The 13,493-nt window shown below is 44.3% G+C and overlaps 1 protein-coding gene across 1 annotated transcript in view; it reads left to right on the forward strand.

The window, feature by feature from the left end:
- The window catches only part of plekhm1 (pleckstrin homology domain containing, family M (with RUN domain) member 1), a 48,499-nt gene extending 46,626 nt beyond the window's left edge, over positions 1-1,873 (forward strand). The window contains exon 13 of the mRNA XM_069904949.1: positions 1,009-1,873. The gene's annotated coding sequence lies outside the window, so the exon portion shown is untranslated. The remainder of the gene's footprint in view (positions 1-1,008) is intronic.
- Positions 1,874-13,493: the final 11,620 nt, after the last annotated feature.

The following is a 13,493-nucleotide window of genomic DNA, read 5'->3' on the forward strand; positions in this document are numbered from 1 at the left end:
TTTAAAGCTTGGAGCTACAAATATGAGAATGTCCAATAAATTCAGATCAGATTTATTGTTAGAGGACATAGGTGGCATCACATACATCCCTGTGATTCTTTTCCTCTGGGCGCAGTAGAATTACAAAGTAGTCCGTAGTGCAAATGAAAAATTGTACGCAATGTACATGAAAACGGATAAAGAGCTGTAACCAGATAACAAATGTGAAGAAACTGCAAGGCAGAGAAAATGGGGAGAAAAAAAATCGATAAAGTGCGCGAGTCCTTAAATGAGTCCCTGATTGAGTTTGTTGTTGAGGAGTCTGATGGTGGAGCTGTTCCTGAACCTGGTGGTGCGGGTCTCATGGCACCTATACCTCTTTCCTGATGGTAGCGAGTCCTGGGCAGCGTGGGTCCTTGATGATTGCTGCTGCTCTTTGACAGCACGGTTTCCTGTAGATGTTATTGATAAGTCGGGAAGTTTTTGCCTGGGCTGCGTCCACTATCTTTTTAGAGGGCAAAGGCTAAATTAGTTCCCACAAGGATCTGTTGAGATGAATTGCCACTAAAACCATTGTGAGGGAAACTGGATAAGTACATGACGTGAACAGAAGTGAAGGTTAGTTGGCAAGATTAAATGATGGTTGTTGCGGAAAGGTGAAAGTGGTATATAAATACCATCACGAGCTTTGGACCAAATGGACTGTGTAAATTCTTAGCAATTAGTCACATGATCTCAGACAAGTCATCGGATGGGCTGAGATGTGGGGGGGAGGAAGATTTATCATGGCTCCTATACACCACAATCCAATGGTGAGGATGGGTAACAATACACGTGCGGACAAGATTGGGCTTGGCCAATATTTAGCCTGATAGCTGAGGAATGCTATTTGAATGGACTGTGTCTGATGATCAGGGAAGATGAAGTATTGACATTTTGTAGAAAATGAGCAATTCTTCTCTCTTTTCACAATTTAAATGAAGTCAAATTAATGCAAAATCGTACTGTAACTTTTTTTTCCTTTCACAGGAGGCTAGCTGATGGAAAATTCCACCTGTTGCAATGATATTGGATCAGAACTTTTTCTGGTTATATTTCTGCCTTACTTTTCAACAAGCAAGTTCTGAAGTTTAATTTGAAATTGCATTCAGGAAAGAGGGTTGGTAGTTTCCAATTTTAACTGCCCAGACTCCACCTGGATCAATGTGTACTTCGTAGAAGACCGATGAAGTTTTCCCATTAACAAAATATAGTTTTTCAGTTTTGCTCAGTAAAAGGTCATGTATTTGTTCTTGTTCCCATGACTGAACCTTCTTCTTTTCTACAGATATTTTAGTTCTCTTTGCAGAGTTTGGATTTTTTTACACACGTAATCATTATTCGTGCCCTGTACATATTCACTGACAACTTAATCATTTTAACTTGCAACCTACTTTTCTATGCATGTTGCCTCATTTCCAGCTTTGATTCTTCACTGCGGCATTGTTTTTCAGAAGCGACTTCCGCAGACACTGCCATTTTGATGTCAAATTACGTGAGGAAATTGTGGTACAGCATTTCCAAACTCAAAACCACTATGCTTGCTTCCTGGTAGAAACATTGCACTCTGACACCCCATTTGATCCCTCCTCCTGGATGAATTATGTTCGACTCAGAGCTATATTTCAAACCTCACAAGCAGCCGCTCAGCAACAGTCCACCTTTAAATCGTTGCAATTACAACTCATCAGCTCACTACTTTTTCTAAGGGTGTCGCAGACGCTCTTCCCATCTTAGATTGGTTTCAAGTCAGCCTTAACTCTGTTACCACATACAGCATTGAACCAACGCCTTTCCTCTCTGTACCAAAGCTTTTCAACTTCCAATAAATGCCTTGATGAAGGGCTCAAGCCTGGAAAGTTGGTAATGTATCTTTATCTTTGTGCTATAAAAGTTTACTGTTTGACCTGCTGGGTTTCTCTTGAATTGGGTTTTTGCTTCAATCACCTTGTCTACTAACTCTCATACTTTATAATGGATTTAGGATGAGAACTTGAGTCCACCAAGTTCCCAATCACACTAATCCCACATTCATCTAATTTTATCATTCCCAGATTCTCAGCAACTTTGCTCAGATTCTAGCACTCACCTACACAACCAAGGCATTTTACTAGTGGCAGGTTAACGCACCAATCCACACATCTTTGGGACGTGGGAAGAAGCTGAACCACCTGGAAGAAACCCATATGTTCACCAGGAAAATCCACACAGATGACGTCCAAAGTCATGATTGAACCCAGATCCCTGGCATGGTGACCCCGTGGCATTGTGCCTCACCATTGAGAGTTGCAAGATATTTCAATGTGAAAAATGGTTTGTGTTTTGAGAGCTATGTGTTCACGTAGACTTTCGATGAGAATTGCATCCGATGCAATTTAGTGTGAAGTATTGATTCAAAGCAAAGTTGATGTTAAGTGAGCATATTTGCTGGAATTTCTGGCACTTAGTACAGGATCTCACCACCAGACATGTTTTTCCATCTCTTCTCTTGGCTTTCTGCAGGGACCTGCTGCCTCTGATTCCCTCGTGCAATCATCCCTTCCCACCCATTGCACCCCTCTGTGCCTGCAGGAGGTGCAACACTTGCGCCCACACCTCCTCCCTCATCACGGTCCGGGGCCCAAAACAAGCCTTCATGTGAAGCAACACTTCACTTGTACATCCATAGGACTTATTTACTACATCTGGTGCACCCTTTGTGGCATTCTCTACATCGGAGAGACCGGTCGCAGACTGGGAGATCGCTTTGCTCTGCACCTCCTCTTTGCCTGCAACCACAGCGACCTCCCAGTGGCCAACCATTTCAATTCCAAGTCACACCTGCACTCATGCTTGTGTAATATCCCACGCAGACCACCCACAGATTGGAGGAACAACACCTTATTTTCCAGCTGGGTACCCTCCAGGCAGATGGCATTAACATTGACTTTACTGCTTTCCATTAAACCTGCTCGTCTTTTCTTTCCACTCATTTTCCTGTCTTTCCAGTTCTTGCACCCACCCAGCCATCCCTCCTCCCCCTAATTACTGCTGTCCCCTCCCTCCTTTCTCCTGTCTTTACCACCCCACCCCCCTTTTGTTTGGCAGCTTACTGACATTTTCTTGTACTTTGATGAAGGGCTCAATCCTGGGTTCTGCATCTTTGTCTTTGCTACATAAAGGATACAGTTTGACTTGTTGAGCTTCTCCAGCATTTTGTTTTTTTTTTCTTCAGCCACTGTGTCTACAGAATTTTGTGATTTACTCCAGATTGTGACATGGATTGTGGCATGACATGAATGATTGTGCATTGGAACTCACGCCAATAGTTTGTTTAATTTCTCTTGGGATAAAAGAGTAAAGCAGCGTAGAATAGACATTTTGTTCCAACTTATCAGTGGCAAGTTGGCATTTTGGTGTTTCGTGCCCAGAGGACTCCAAAACCCAGAAGCAATAGAAATTCACCGACAAATGATCACTTAAACAAAAGTTACTTTTAATAATCTTTAAACATGAAAACAGGATTAAACTCTAAATTATTACTATTAACTTAATCTCACTTAACCCCCTTCTAATTCTAAGCACACATGTGTGTAATGTGTAAAAGTTCAGAAAAGATCTTTGATTCACAGTCCAATCTCACTTCTCATTCCTCCAAGTTCACCGATATCAGGCAATTTTTATTCTGTGCACAGAATTTAACATTTGTGAATTTCACCAGGCTTTGGTGCTTGAAAGGTAAATGGTTACCGCTCAGGAAGGTTCTTGTCGGTTTTCAGAGAGAGATTTGTTGCTCGTTGGACACAAACTAATTTCTTCCGATCAACCACTTTAGTGTTTTGCTGAAGAAACTTGCCCCATCAGGGTTTTCCAGATGATGACCTCTTTCTTTCAGGTTACCACAGAGTTCCTTTTCTGTTTCCCTTATCTCAGGTGAAACAACCAGCCATCTCCTCTTTGAACAGGCTGAACTAAGAACTCACAACCCATCTTCAAAATGGGGTTTTTCCAAAGGTTTGCCAACTTGTCCTGTTCCAGTCCCAACTGCTGCTGAACTGTAGAACTGAATATTCTATCTCTGTCTCTCTCTGTGTCTCTAAACCACATGATCCTCTTAGAACAGCAAACTACATTCAGACAGACTGTGGCTTCGGACCTAATCTTCAGAGTCCATTCATCTGTTGTTTTCCAAAACCATAATCCATTACTCCACAGCATGTCCAATTAACAACTACTTGTGAAATCCGTACAAAGGCACTCGGAGCCTGGAACGTCTGGCTTGAGCCAAGCTCTGGCATTTTAAATGAGATCTGTTTTGAAGCGTTTGTATCTGTGTGTGACCTACACTTAAAAAAAAACCTGTCACAATTTATCTCCTTTAAAACATATCTATATACAATCTAAAATATAACATAATCTATCACACTGGACTAGTCCCATTTTGAATGCATTTGGTCCATATCCTTCTCAGCTCTTCCTATCCATATATCTGTCCAAATGCGAACAAAGAGTTGGTGGAGGAACTCGGCAGGTCAGACGGCATTCATGGGTAGAAATAACCACAGTCTCTGGGTTGGTAGCAGAACATCAAGCATTGTCACGCAGAGCACTGGCTCCTGTCAGAGCTTGTGTCCATGCAACTGACCCTTGACTGCTTTGCCAGATCCAGCTGCAATGAAGTCATCAGGTTTGCGGATGATACAACCTTAGCATCGTCAACAACTGTGAGGAGCTGCACTACAGAGAAGAGATGGAAAATCTCATGACCTGGTGTGACTCACAATGTGGACAAGACGAAGGAGATGGTTGTGGACTTGAGGAGAACCAAGGAGACCACCTTCCACTACACATAAATAATTCTGTAGTGGAGAGAGTAGAGAGCACCAAGTTCCCTGGAGTCCACTTAACAAATGACATATCCCAGACACAGAACATCTACTTGCTTGTCAGGAATGTGCAACAGTGACCAGACTTCCTGAGATGACTCAAGTAGGAAAGGCTATGAGTCGCCATCCTGTCATTCCTCTACAGGAGCTGTATCGAGAAAGTCCTGGCTGACTGCATTACAGTGTGGTACAGTTGCTGTAGAGACTTGGATCAGAAGTCAATCCAGAGGGCCACAAGAGTGGCAGAGAGGATCACTGGGGTATTCTCTTCCCCCTCCCCCCCTCCCGTCAACGTTATCAACTGGGATCAATGTCTCAAGTGTCACACGCGCAAAATTGTTAAGTGCCACACCACACACTGCATCTTTCATCTGCTCCCATCAGGAGTATTAGAACCAGTACCACCGGACTGAGAAACAAATTTCTTCTCGCGGGCAGTGCGAATGCTGAGTGACCAAAGGAACTACTCACACTAACCACTTGAGGCTCGAATATTTATTCATTTTTACAAACCTATTAATCCTGCATTTGTATTCTTTGTCAGTATGTGTGTTATTGTCTGGTTGTGTGTTTGCAGGTTTTGCACTGAGAACGTTTTTTTTCCAACAGGTTGTACTTGCGCAATTGGATAGTGAATAAACTTGCTGTGGTGAGTATCTGAAAATATACAAACCATAGAGTGAAATATGAAAATGCCTTTGCATCACTTTGGAATTTCAGCTCTTTCCAAAATGAGGCAAGGTTATTCTCCTGATGTCTCCCAGAAATGATGCTGTTTCTCAGTGTATAGATATATTGTCAGGGAGATGAGTGCATACTCAGTTAGGTAGCATTGCTGTGGAAAGAAGGTTTTAATGATGGAGCCTGAACGAAACCCAAAGCAGACATGTTTCATCTTTATATTGGTTCGGTTTCTCCTTACTCACTCATTATACATAAATGTTCTTGTTCCTGCCTGGAACCCTTTGATCCTCCAATACACCCATACTCTTGATTTCTGGAGGCCTTCCAACTCTTTCATTCCCAGACTCTTTCAGGGAAGAGATCCAGGAGGATCAGAGCCAGCTGAGGAACAGCTTCTTCGCAAGGGCAGTGAGAATGCTGAGCGACCAAAGGAACTGCTCACATTGACCATTCAAGACTCAACTATTTATTGACACTGCCCAGCTTACTATCTGATCACTGACCACACCCGCTGAACTATTTCCCCTTCCATCGACCTGGCACCAGCTGAATGAATTTCAGCATTCTGACGACGTTATGTGACATCTTTAACACCATAAATCGAGGACAGATTTCTAGGCAGGGATATTTTGGAGAGATTGAAGCAATGACCACAGTTCTTGAGGTTTCTAGTTAAAAAGAAATCTGGCCTATTTTCAACTGTGTACATCTGCGATTCTGGAGAAAGAATCCCACCTCGCTCAACGATCAAACCGACTTCCTTTTGTGACAAAATATCATTGAGAACATGGTGGTTCTTAAAATTAAAGACAAAGACATGAGGCAAAATGTGGACGTATTTTATCACCTGAGATAGTACCTATCTTGCAGAGGGGTATTTTTAATAGCCTCCTTCCCACACTCTCCAGTCATTCGAGAAAGAAATCATTAGAAATGTGGGTCAGTTAAAATAAACCGCAAAATTCTGCTCCAAGCGACCCAGGAGAAAGCATCAGACCCAATTAATAGAATATAATGTTAATCAGGTTAAAGAAGCGATTAACCTAATGTGATTACAGTCCAGTGGTCATTCCAAAGGAGCATATATGACCATGTCCTCCTTTGGAATGGGCACCCTACCAGTGACCCAGATTTGAATGCGGCACTGCCTGTAAGGATTTTGTACGTTCTTCCCACGCCTGCATGGGTTTCCTTCGGGTGCTCTGGTTTCCTCCCACCCTTCAAAAACTTATGGGGTTTGTAGGTTAATTGGTGTATTTGGGCGGCATGAGCTCGTGGACCAGAAGGGCACGTTATCAGGCTACACCTCTTTGTAAAAAAAATAAAATATTTAGCCTGATGTCTGCCATGGAAACAGGTCCAGCTCCCATGTAGATCAACCTTCACCGAACCAGCTTGCTGTCTGGGCCACAAGTCCTTAACTTTTGGGAAATGAAGACTGCCTGATAACCAGCTTAGGTCATTCTTAAATTTTCTGTCTTCATGATACCAATCTTCTCTACCGTCTTCTGGTAAAATAATGACAGATGAATATTGAGTTTATTATCAGACACATTTCTACCATGTACACATATATCATAATTCTTACTTGCTGCAGGTACTTGTAAAGAAAAAAAAATGGTAAACTAATTGAATTAAATAAAGAGTAAATTAAAATAGTTGTAAGTACATGACTTCGTAAGATTTAATTAATTTGCTTCCAATTCTATCCACTGAAAGAGAGGGGTTCATTTAGAACCATAGAACGCCACAGCACAGAAAAACTGGCTATTTGTCCCTTCTAGTCCCACTGACCTGTTCCCATTCACTAACCCTCCAGACCTTTCCCGTCCAACTTATTCTTGAAACTCAAGATCGAGCCTACATTCATCATATCAGATGGCAGCTCATTCTACACTCCCACCACTCTCTGAGTGAAGAACTTCCCTCTAACATTCAGCTTAAACCTTTCCCCTTTCAGCTTAAAACGATAACTTCTCATATTTATATCCTGCAATCTAAGTGGAAAAAGTTCCTGTATCTCTTTGGGGAAGGTGGTGATTTTAAACAGAACATTAATTCTGCCCTCTTTGGGACCCTCTTCAAAGCCTCTGGAAATGAGTTCATCTGAAGTTGAGGCTATTCTCCCTAGTTCTAGACTCCCCTACCAATGGGAACAACTTACCTACCTACCTACCTCTGTCTTAGTTGATTTGAATTTAAACCTTGATTGCATTTCCAATATAAGGCAGAATAATACTTTTTACTTCTGTTTCTCATCTTTGGAAAATTCTGTCATACTGCAAATGAATAAATAATCCCTATATTGGATGTGTATAGCAAGGTCAATCATGCAACTTTTGAAAATGTGAAGTGTGCAAATGACCAGCACAAAAGTGCTGGAGAAACTCAGCAGGCCACGCAGCATCTATAGTAAGTAAAGGATAACCAATATTTTGAAGGGCATGGTATCTGCCGACTTTCCTGTTTAACTCCAATCTCCATTTTACTGATCATTGAGGAGCAAACTCTCTCATTAGCCGCTTTCAGGTGGAAGAATAGCTGGGAGAATGCGGCTCCAGAGCTGGCTGCAGGTGTGTGCGAAGCGAAATTCAGCCGGCAGCGCTGAAGGCGCTGTTCTGGCACCTGAAAGGTCTGCAGCGGGGAAAGGTGCCGCGGAGCAAATGCTGGCTCCTGTTGACTGGCCGTGGTCCCGCCCGTTTTCAGGTGCCATGGGGGGAGCATTTGGAAGCGAGAATACACCTACCTGAGTACTCCTCAGGTCAGGGCTCTCCACTTTCAGGTGGCTTCCCAATAGCCGCATTTGGGTATTTTTAGCAGCTTTACGTTGGGGTATATGGCGAGCTCTCCACTGGCCATCGTGTCAGAGGTGCACCAAAGAAGAGGTACAAGGACTGCCTAAAGAAATCTCTTGGTGCCTGCCACATTGACCACCGCCAGTGGGCTGATATCGCCTCAAACCGTGCATCTTGGCGCCTCACAGTTCGGCGGGCAGCAACCTCCTTTGAAGAAGACCGCAGAGCCCATCTCACTGACAAAAGGCAAAGGAGGAAAAACCCAACACCCAACCCCAACCCACCAATTTTCCCCTGCAACCGCTGCAACCGTGTCTGCCTGTCCCACATCGGACTTGTCAGCCACAAACGAGCCTGCAGCTGACGTGGACATTTACCCCTCCATAAATCTTCGTCCGCGAAGCCAAGCCAAAGAAAGAAGAAGACGTTGGGGTATACTGGCCACCTGAAAGCGACTACAGTAAGAATCCAAAGCTCTGTGATCAGTGGATGCCATCATGTGGTTGAAAGTGGAAGTGCAGGTTTGTTGTGAAGTTTGAACAACTTCCTTTTGGGAAATATGAATTAAATATTGTTCAACCACACCTCTTTAAATTATATAATAAAAATTGGTGAGATTGGATCTGTAACGCACCCAAATGGATTTCACAGCAAGTAGTTTGAGCAATGAGTAAAGGATAAGTCAGAATTTATTGTCATGTACATGTTATGAAATTCGTGGTTTGTGCCAGTAATACAGTCACATCAAATTTAGTTTATTGTTGTCTGATTGTACAAGTACAACCTGACAAAACAGTGTCCTCTGGCCCTTGGTGCAAAAACAGGCAGACACACAACCAGGCATAACATGCATACAGATAAACAATACATATGCAGGGCACATATATCTGTAAAAATAAATAAATAGATATTGTATAAATGAGAGTCTCGGGTGGTTAATGTAGCAGTTCCTTTGGTCGTTCAACATTCTCATTGCCCGTGGGAAGAAGCTGTTCCTCAGCCTGGTGGTGCTGGTTCTGATCCTCCTGTATCTTTTTCCTGATGGGAGCAGCTGAAAGATGCTGTGTGCAGGGTGGAACGGTGGATGGGAATGTACCTTTCCAAGTGGAAAGCAACGCTTCAGACATAGCCTTGGTCGCTACCCTCAACCAGACGGGCAGGCCAGTTTCATTCTTCTCTTGGACATTGCAAGGTCACGAGCTCTGGAACCCCTCTGTGGAAAAGGAGGCTCAAGTCATTGTCGAACTCATGAGGTACTGGAGACACTACCTGGCTGGTAGGAAATTTACGCTCCTCACTGACCAGTGCTCTGTCTCATTCATGTTTAATAATGTCAAAAGGGGCAAAATCAAGAATTATAAGGTTGCTAGGTGGAGGATGGAGCTCTCTACCTATGATTATGACATTGCCTATCGGCCAGGAGCCCTTTATAACCCTCCAGGTGCCTTGTCCAGAGGAAGCTGTGCCTCTGCACACACCGACCGACTGTGGTCTCTGCTTAATGAGCTCTGCCATCCAGGGGTTACCCACATGGCTCATTTTGTCAAGGCACGCAATCTGCCCTACTCTATGGAAGACGTCAGGGAAATGACCAGGTCTTGCCACATCTGTGTGAAGTGCAAGCCGCACTTCTACTGCCCTGCAAAGGCGCACCTGATCGTCATTTAGGCCCTTCGAATGGCTGTGTCGATTTTTAAGGGATCTCTCCCCTCCACGAATGGGAACACTTTCTTCCTTCCTATCATCGATGAGTACTCCCACTTCCCGTTCGGTATTCCATGTCCAGACACGTCCACTTCGTCTGTCATAAAGGCCCTAGATTCCATTTTCGCCCTGTTCAGGTATCCCAGCTATATTCATAGCGACCGGGGCTCATCGTTTACGAGTGACGAGCTACATCAGTACCTGCTGGCAAGGGGCATCACGTCCAACAGGACTACTATCTACAACCCCTGGGGGAATGGGCAGGATGAAAAGGAGAACACCACGGTCTGGAAGGCTGTCAAACTGGCTCTGAAGTCAAAAGGCCTTCCAGACACACTTTGGCAGGAAGTACTTCCTATGGTGACCAACACTACTCACGAGCTCCTATTCAATTTTGAAAGAAGGTCGACATTGGGAACTACACTCCCAACCTGGCTCATCAGTCCTTCTCAGAAAGCAGGTGAGGAGAAGCAAGACCGCCCCCTGGTGTAAAAGGTAAAAGTGCTCCACGCCAATCCCATGTATGCCTATGTGGAGTACCCTGATAGCAGGGAGGGCACAGTCTCCACCAGAGGGTCTGTTGCCTCAGGAGCCCTGTGAGCCATGGAGCTCATTCTCGCCACCCCCAGTCAGGGCCTCAATGGATCTGGTTTAAGAGGAAAGTGCGTTCCCCTCCACCGTTGAGCCGAAGACCCAGCCCGTCTCTCCTCCCTCACAAGGGGACCAGGAAAACCAAAGAGTTTGCTAAGCCGGTCCACCAGGATCCCTGGACCACTTAAATCTGTAAATTTATAAATAACTATATCTTTTAACTTTTTTCTGAATCCATGTTCTCTGACTTCATTCACAGACCCTAAATTCTGCAAAAGGGGTGAATGATAGGGTGTGGTGCTGATGGCTGACCCTGCCTCCATCTGCTCACCTATAACCCTGGTTTCCCACCTAAACCCAGAACCCTTTCTGAAGACCACTGTAAGACCCTACCCTTAGTTATAAGCTAATAAAAATGTTTGTTCTCCCTCCAGTTGTGAAAGATTTTATTCGCACGACAATTTGCAAGTCTTTGGTGACGTACCGAATCTCCTCAAACTCCTCATGAAGTGCGGTAGATGCCAATAAAGGTTGGAAGTCATCATGAACAGCACTGTCCTGAATAACTGCATTGCTTTGTCTTGCAGATGCTCCCTGTCCTGTTGAATTTATTAGAAATCTAATTTCATTTCACACAAAGATATTTTGACTTTCAGTTTTCCAAGTGATCCAAAGTATGAAGCAGCAAATGATATTGTCAGTGAGCTGACAATTCATAGTGTGACAGAGTATATAGAAATGTCTTTGGGAGATAAATTGGGAAAGGTTTGTTAGAGAAGGTTACATACAAATTTTAAAACAGATCTTATTTGAAATACTGGAGCTCTGTTTTGTCAATGGCTTCTTTCAGGTTTTTTTTTGCAAGAGCTTTGAAGAGCACTCAAGAGACTTCACTAATGGATTGTTGTTTATCAAGGCAACAGATGAAAGATTGTTGGAGCCCCATATTGTCTGAAAGGAGAACTTGCTGCTGTAAGAGGATCATGTGCTTTTGCAAGCAGAGAGCTTCAAACAGGCTTTCTCTCAGTCTCAGTGAAGCAGCGATCACTCTGACTGGGTTTCACCCAGCAAAAGCATCTGGAACTGAATCAGGAAAAGCTGGCAAGAAGCCCCAGAGTGGAAGACGGCCTAGTCTCAGCCCTTCTGGCTCATGCAAGAGGAGAGGACTGGCTGTCTAATATTTCATTTGGAATAAGAGAAACAAAAGGAACTCTGTGATGACCTGAAAGAAAGAGGTTACCATCTGGAGAACCCTGAAAGGAGCAAGTTTCATCAGCAAGACACAGTGGAGTTGTGGATGTCCTGGAACAACAAATCTCTCTCTGAAAACCAAAAAGAACCTTCCTGAGCAGTAACCATTTACCTTTCGAGCACCAAAGCCTGGTGAATTTTATACATGTTAAATTCTGTGCACAGAAGAAGAATCGCCTGCAACCAGTGAACTTGGAGGAATGAGAAGTGAGATTGGACTGTGAATCAAAGAACGTTTCTGAACTTAAACACGCACACATTTCATACATATGTGCTAAGAATTAGAAGGGGGTTAAGTTAATAATAGGTAAGTTAAAGTTTGATTCTGTTTCCATGTTTAAAGATGATTAGAAACAATTTGTCTTGGTGAATGTCTATTGATCCTGGATTTTGGGGTCCTCTGGGCTCGTAACAATAGGCGTATGCAGACTCTTTGGTTAACGGGTTGATTTAGCTGAAATTTTACACGGAGTCCTCAGTGCCTGGGCTGTCTCACATCTCACTTCCAGGCTGGGACACAGGCCGCTGCCTCCTCCGCGAACCGGCTGTTGGTATGCTGAACAGCCTGAGCGGGGTTGGGGTGGGGGCAGGTACTGATCAGGCTGAGCAGGGGTGGGCGCGTGCTGACCTGGCTGAGCTGGGGAGGGAGAGGGCTGCACGCTGAACGGGGATGGAGGTGCTGAGCGGGTTGTGGGGGCACACGCCAGCACTCGTGGATGCGCAATAGAATAAAGCCCACCCTGCCAATAGTCCATGGGGCAGGATACTGCTGAGTACAAAGTAAGGCTGTGGCTGTGAGGGAAAGAGGGAAGATGAGATCGGGCAAAGCTGAGGAGATGGAGAGCTGAATCATTCAGGTTTCCATCTCCCCAGCTTTGCCCAAAATTTCCCCAGTGTTTTGATTGAATTGGGGGGTGGGGGGGGGGGTGGTCTTCCACCTCCTCCCCCGGCCCTGACTTGTATGCCTTTGTACAAAATGTTCCATGGTATTGGTAAGAATAGAAGATATCATAGGCCCATCCTATCTGGGCCACCATTGCGAGAGGATCATCTATCTCACCTTAAATATCTACATCGGAGAGACTGGGTCAAGTGACTAAATGGCAGAACAGACCCGACGGGCCGATTGGCCTACTTCTGCTCTTAAATCTTGTGAACCTCTCCGATCCTGGGCAGTCTCTGGGGCTGAGAGAGTTGTCGGATTCTATTAAATGATAATGTACCCAACTTTCATAATTTTAATGAACTTCAAAGTTCACCCAGTTGTTGCCAAAAGTTACACGTGCTACATTACAATGAGTTGCATTGGATAACAATCTTCATTAATTGTGATCTTTTATTTCAAACCAGTGTTATTTGAATGTAGTTTTGAGAAATGAAGTGAGAATGTTCGACTGATAGTGAAACTGGGTTGGCTGAGGAAGTTTGCGTTTCGTGCTTTTTACCAGGAAGCCGGAGTCGATCGCTGAAGGCGAGAGTTCCAGAGAACAAGTCTCGACCCGCAGAGGAAAGGAGAGGGAGAGAGAGGGAGGGAGAGGCGGACGGCAGGGCACCGCAAGATCAGAGCCCACCACAGAACTGTCGG

Source organism: Narcine bancroftii, chromosome 12 (genome assembly GCF_036971445.1).
Source record: "Narcine bancroftii isolate sNarBan1 chromosome 12, sNarBan1.hap1, whole genome shotgun sequence".
In the NCBI taxonomy this organism is placed as follows: domain Eukaryota; kingdom Metazoa; phylum Chordata; class Chondrichthyes; order Torpediniformes; family Narcinidae; genus Narcine; species Narcine bancroftii.